Raw genomic sequence first — 5,682 nt, 5'->3', positions numbered from 1 at the left:
ATGCACAGGCATACTCACATGCCCAGTCAGGCCTTGATTTTGCCGTAACGTGGCGTAGGAGATGACACAGGTTTCTATTTGTGCTTTAACAGGGAAATCTGCTTTATATTACCCAGAGCAGATGATTAGCAGCTGGCTTCCATGTAGACCTGAGCTGCGTCTTATTGCACCTCCTGCCCGCTGTACCATTTCAGGCTTAAACACTGTGTTGCTTCTTCCTTTTCTCAGTAATCAGGGATGTGACTTGCAGCATTTTCCTACCAGGAGCTGACTTTCCATGCCACCGTGGCTCCTCCCATACCTGTGCAGGGGTGACCTCATGCGCAGCACACAGCTGTGCAGACACCGTCTCCTTGTAAACCTTTCATTGATTTCACCATTTCGTTCCTTTTAGCTTGTAGTCTGGGGGGAAAGGAAATACCTAGCTTAGTCTGCCTGCCATCCATTCAAATAGTATAAAAAATTACTGTAATTCCTGGTTCTTTGCATCATAAGCATTTGGATATGTCTCCCTCTTGTGCAGTTTGGACTCTAATGATTAACCTGAACAGCAGCAAAGACAGATTTAAGCCTTGCACTGAGAAATCAACAACTACTTCTTTGGAGGATTTCTTCTTTCCCCTCCCCCTCAACACAACTAAAACCTACATCCGCTCTACTTCCATCCTTCTGCTTTTTCACCTTAAATATAGGGAGATCCCTTCTGCCTTTCTCCTAACTGTTCCCCGGGGTTTACAAGCCCAGCCAGGCTGTGGGCCCCTGTGGTCTCGTTACGTCCCCTGCCCCTGCCTGCCCGTTAGCACACTTGGGCCGGCGGATAGCCTGAGCTGGGGCTCGACAGCTTGTCGCGGGAGGCCTCCCTTCCCCGAGGGATCAGCAGACATCTGTCTGCTGCACTACCTACCAGTGAAACCATTGCAGGACCAGGCAGGCTTTGATAGACCTCTTAGGCTGGCACAGCCAACATGCTGTGGCACAGGAAGATTACAAAAATGCTTTGTTGGTCCTGGGATTGCATCACTTACTAGTTAGCTTGTGGCAGACACACTTCTCTATTCCCAACATACACGCAACAGGGTCAAGAAGGCAAAGAAAAAAAAACCCACAACCCAGAGGTTTGTGCATCAGGGCCTGTTTTATCTAGCCTGAGACCATTTCCCAGAGGTCAGGGATGCCCTCTGTTTTGGTGGAGCATTTACTGACACTCACAGAAAGTCTCTGGGAGGCTTCAGGTAGATGCCTCCCCTGTGTGAAAGGTGAAGCAGAAAGGTGTAACTCCCAAATCTTAGGGATTTGTAGGGGGGGAAATAACACGGCAGCTGTTTAATAACGTAATTAGTGATTTATTCTAAAAAAATTGCCTCCTTAAGGTCCTGAGAAAGCTGAGCTGAGCTGGTTCCTTTGCCAGAGAAAGTGAGCTCACCAAAAGAAATTAAAATGGATTTAAATTTCAGCGGAGCCAGGGGATTTCAGTCTGACTGTTTGTGCCTTGTTCGCTCTCTGTCACAGACTTTGCAGCAGCTCGGCTTTCTCAGGATTTGCAGAGGGTAGTAATTTTGTTCAAATGCAGGGCTAATTGCAAGCAGAGGAGTGGGCATGCATGAGAGGAGTTGCATGGCGAAGGAAAGTGCGTCACTAAGATGCAAAGGTAGCAAACAGCAAAGAGGATAGTGGAAAAACAGAGAATGCCATCGGGGCAGCAGCAGTGTCCATCAGTCAGGACGAGGAGTCTGAAGACAGTGGGATGAGCCTGGGTGGTGTTAGGAGGCACTGGCAAAGCACAAAGGGGCCTCAAAGGAGAGCATCAACTGTTGAAAAATCTGACCTTGTCAGCACAGTGGGTGACAAAATTTATGGGTAACTGTGTTGTATTATCCTTGCATGGGCAGTTATGTGCACTTATAGTCCCTGGTGCAATCACTGGTTCCTCTGGTATCACACTGAAAGGGGAAAACCATGCAAGCTTCCAGTGGCTTGAGCTTTTACAGGGAAAGTGAGTCACAGAAGCGCAGGAACCTCCACTGAAAATTCCTAGAGGTTATTCCATGTATTTAGAGCAGATTTATGAGAAATGTGTGCCTAGAGATTCTCTGTGTCCAGAGAGCGATGTGTTAGCCAGCTGGGTTGCGATGGTGACCTCTGCATGGCCCTAATTCAGTACCATCTTCCTGAATCATCAGTGTACACAGACCGATCATCTCTTGATCCATGTAAATACCAATGTTAACTGTTTCTCTCTGGTCACTTTTCCCTCAAGTGCCTGATGTTATTATTTATTGCTCTTAGGATCTTGGTTTATAAGAGGGAAATAACGGAAAGATGAATAGCCCAAGAGAGCCAGGAGGTGGTTACATTTAGTATGTCATGGCGCTCAGGGCATGCTCTTTTCAACAACAAATGACAGCACAGTGTAAGAAATGCCACCATTTTTTCCTGAATGCCAATAACCCAAACCATTCCTGACCCCTGAGAGTTTCACCCACCCAGCCACAATCTCCAGCTCCCTCTCCTGGGAAAATGTAAAAGTAGATAAAAATATTTACGGCATTTTAAGAAGCGAGGGCAGAGTACAAAAAAGTTCAGAAACTCTTCCTTGTGAAAAGCAGAATAATGAAAAATAATAACACCATTTACTAGACTGATGTATTCTTATCTCCTGAATTTAGTGCAAATGACTTTGCATTCACTTGACACAGCAGAAGCTTCATTGTTACAAAATTTAGTACCTGTGTTTTCTTGTATTTGGAAGATACGGTTCTGAATTTAGATCCTGTGTGCTGCAGAGTTTATGCAGCTTTATTTCTGCTCCAGAGTTAGAGTTGTTCAGGCTTGGGTGGGGCAGGGGACAAAATTATTGCTGCGGTGAAGAGACCCTTCTTTTTAACAGGATGTGGAAACAGCTACCTGACAGTGTATTCAGAGAAAGAGGGCAGCTGGGGAGACGCAACCTGTGACTCAGCAGCCAAGTGAGGGTGAAAAACAACCTGATGTATTGCCTGCCGTTCTGAGGTCATCTGCAAATCCCATTAGGCCACATTTTCTACTAAAATAAGGCATTACCTGAGGCCTTATTCTTCTTTAAGGAGACAGCCCTGCTGTAATAGCATGACTCGCATACAAATCCACCAATTTAAAAAAAGAAAATATGTTTTAAGCTCAGCTGTATATCTAATCAAGTACCTCAGATGCTTTATGGTGCCAAGGGTTTCACCAACACCTACAGGAAATCAATCAAAGCCTTTTAGCAGAAGGGTGAGGGAGGGGAGATTCCTTTATAATCTCATTCCCGCCTACTGAGAGCCATTGAGAGCAGCAGTACCACCACCTTCAGTGTTTCTCTGGAAAACATTAAGGGCTTGAGATGTGTTAGCATGACGCCCGCTGCCCTCTCCCCCGCCATGGGTGGAACAAGGTGGCGTCTTGCCCTGTTTGAGCTTCCCCAGCCTCAGCAGCAGCGAGACATTTAAGGGAAGAGACCTGCTGTTTTTCTTTGCTGCTCTTTCCTTTATAGCAAATCCTGTCCCCTTTTCTACACGCCGCTCATAGCTACAGCACTGAGGCGACGACAGAGCCCGGGGGAGGCAACCCCAGCCAGGTGGAGATGATGTGCCGACGCGTTTCAAAGACCTGCCGTCAGTGCTCTGCTGCCTAACCCTGCCTGCATCCTGCCCCTGTCGTGCTGCCCCTCTTCCCATGCAGCCTCAGAGCTGTTCCCATTTGGGGCGAGGAGAAACCCCCTGTCTGCAGTCCCTCTGAGGCCCATGCTGAGCAGCAGCTGCCTGCCCGAGGAGGTGAGCCCTGAGGAGCGCCAGCCATGTGGACCACCAGGCCGGCGGCGCGGCGGGGGGGGCCAGTGCAAGCCCCCCAGCCCGGCATTTGAACCCGCACAGGCCATGCTGCCTTCCAGGTTCATTAAAGGCACTGGTCATTCAGGATTGAACATCAGGGTTGAACCCAAACGTTGTCCTTCGCCGTGGTGGGGACCTTTGGTGTTTCGGGAAGCCATGGGTTTTTGATGGTAAGCCTGGATATGGTGGCTGGTTGCTGGTCCAGGCTCTAGGTCACCCTAGAAAAGTAAATTCAGATGACATGGAGTCAAAGCACTGGGTCTCTTCTTCAGCAGACTTTCCCTCCACTAATCCCCTGAGGGTACAACGTGGCAACACTGCTGGGGAAAAGAGACCCGAGGAAACATCTTTTTTGCCTTGCATAACAAGGGATAAGAGAAGGAGAAAAACAGATGCAAAATACTCCCCTGTCAGATCAAGGTGTGTTTTTTTCCCTTTGCCCTTTAGCAAATCACTCCATTTCCCAGCTGTCAGACTGGTGGACTTCAGCGTTCAGAGATATGAACTCATAGAGAGATCCCAAACATCTGATGTTGTTGCTGCATGGAATTTTTAAGAGAGCATAAAAATCAAGACCACGGGGGATTTTAACCAATCTTTAAGTATTCAGCTACTGAATGTTTTGCCCTTTAACACATTAGATGTTTTAATAAGAAAGAAATCGACAAGAAAGAGAAATGCATCTCATTTCTATTTTTCTTTAAATCCTAGCCAGCCCTTACAGTGATGAACTCAGCTCTCCGAGCAGGTTAGAACACGATGGGATTAAAAAAAACATTAGTGCTTTAAAAACAGTTACCCACTAAAAAGGGCAAAGGAATAAACTGATGAGAGATATAGCTAGATTAGTTGATGACTGCAAAATTCTTTGATTGTGTAAAGATCTGTATAAATGCAAACACTTTTTGTGGTGGGCTGTGGAGATTTGGGTCTCTGGAGTTCTTGCTTGAGCCTGAGGTGAGTAGTTGCCATACTGCAAGGTATGGGCTTGAATGGGAAGTTGCCTCGGGTAGCTCCTGGTGGGCTAGAAATGTCGCTTCTAAACACTAGCTGTCCTCCCTGTTGGTGCTCAATAAAAAACCCTCTAAACACCTGAGGAGACTGAGGTTCACTACTTATGGGTACTTTAGCATGTGCTGAACTTTCAGCCACATGCTAAGGCTATGTCTGGGTGCAGGGTCAGTCACAGGATAAAAGTAATGCTTGAAACCAAACGCCTGTAGCCTTCCTACCAGAGCCTTCATGAAAGCATCCTGAGGACACAGGTACCTTGGGCCAGGAAAACATACACCACTATGAAAGCCGAGGCTGGGTGAGAGGGTCCCGAGGGCTCTGGAGACGGGTGGGAGGCTGTGCACAGGCGGTGGCCGGCTGCTGTGTGCACCGGTGTGTCGGTGTGCGAAGGGCAGCAGGGACGGAGCTGCCTGCCCCGCCGGCTGCCTGCTCCCCATGGGCTGCCCTGGCTTCTCCTGGTCAGCACTCAGCTAATCCTGGCACGTCACTGCCACTTCCCAAGTTCCTACAGTCATCAAATAGTCTCTGCAGGGGGAAACAGTGTGTGAGAAGTTGAAATGTTTTGATGCTTTCTAAACGAAACATTTCATATGTTCATATCAGAGTCACATTTCATCCCCAACCTTTGCTTGATTTTGGTTTTAGAGAAGCAAAATCTTTCTTTTTTATTTTTTCTTTCAAAATGTTCCCAGTACTAGTTAGAACAAGTATTTTAAAACCTGTAATAAACAAATAAATAAATAAACCTATAATGGAAACAGCTCTGGTTTGGTGTGCGGCGCTGCTGGGTAGGCTGCCATGAATGCGCTCTTAGGTCCAG

The 5,682-nt window shown here is 47.3% G+C and overlaps 1 protein-coding gene across 1 annotated transcript in view; it reads left to right on the top strand.

The window, feature by feature from the left end:
• The window catches only part of CNKSR2 (connector enhancer of kinase suppressor of Ras 2), a 197,754-nt gene that overhangs the window by 187,888 nt on the left and 4,184 nt on the right, over positions 1 to 5,682 (top strand). The window lies entirely within an intron of this gene.

The sequence above is a fragment of the Pygoscelis adeliae genome, unplaced genomic scaffold (genome assembly GCF_000699105.1).
Source record: "Pygoscelis adeliae isolate BGI_AS28 unplaced genomic scaffold, ASM69910v1 Scaffold53, whole genome shotgun sequence".
NCBI classification, from domain to species: domain Eukaryota; kingdom Metazoa; phylum Chordata; class Aves; order Sphenisciformes; family Spheniscidae; genus Pygoscelis; species Pygoscelis adeliae.
This window is presented reverse-complemented; position numbering and strand designations above follow the sequence as displayed.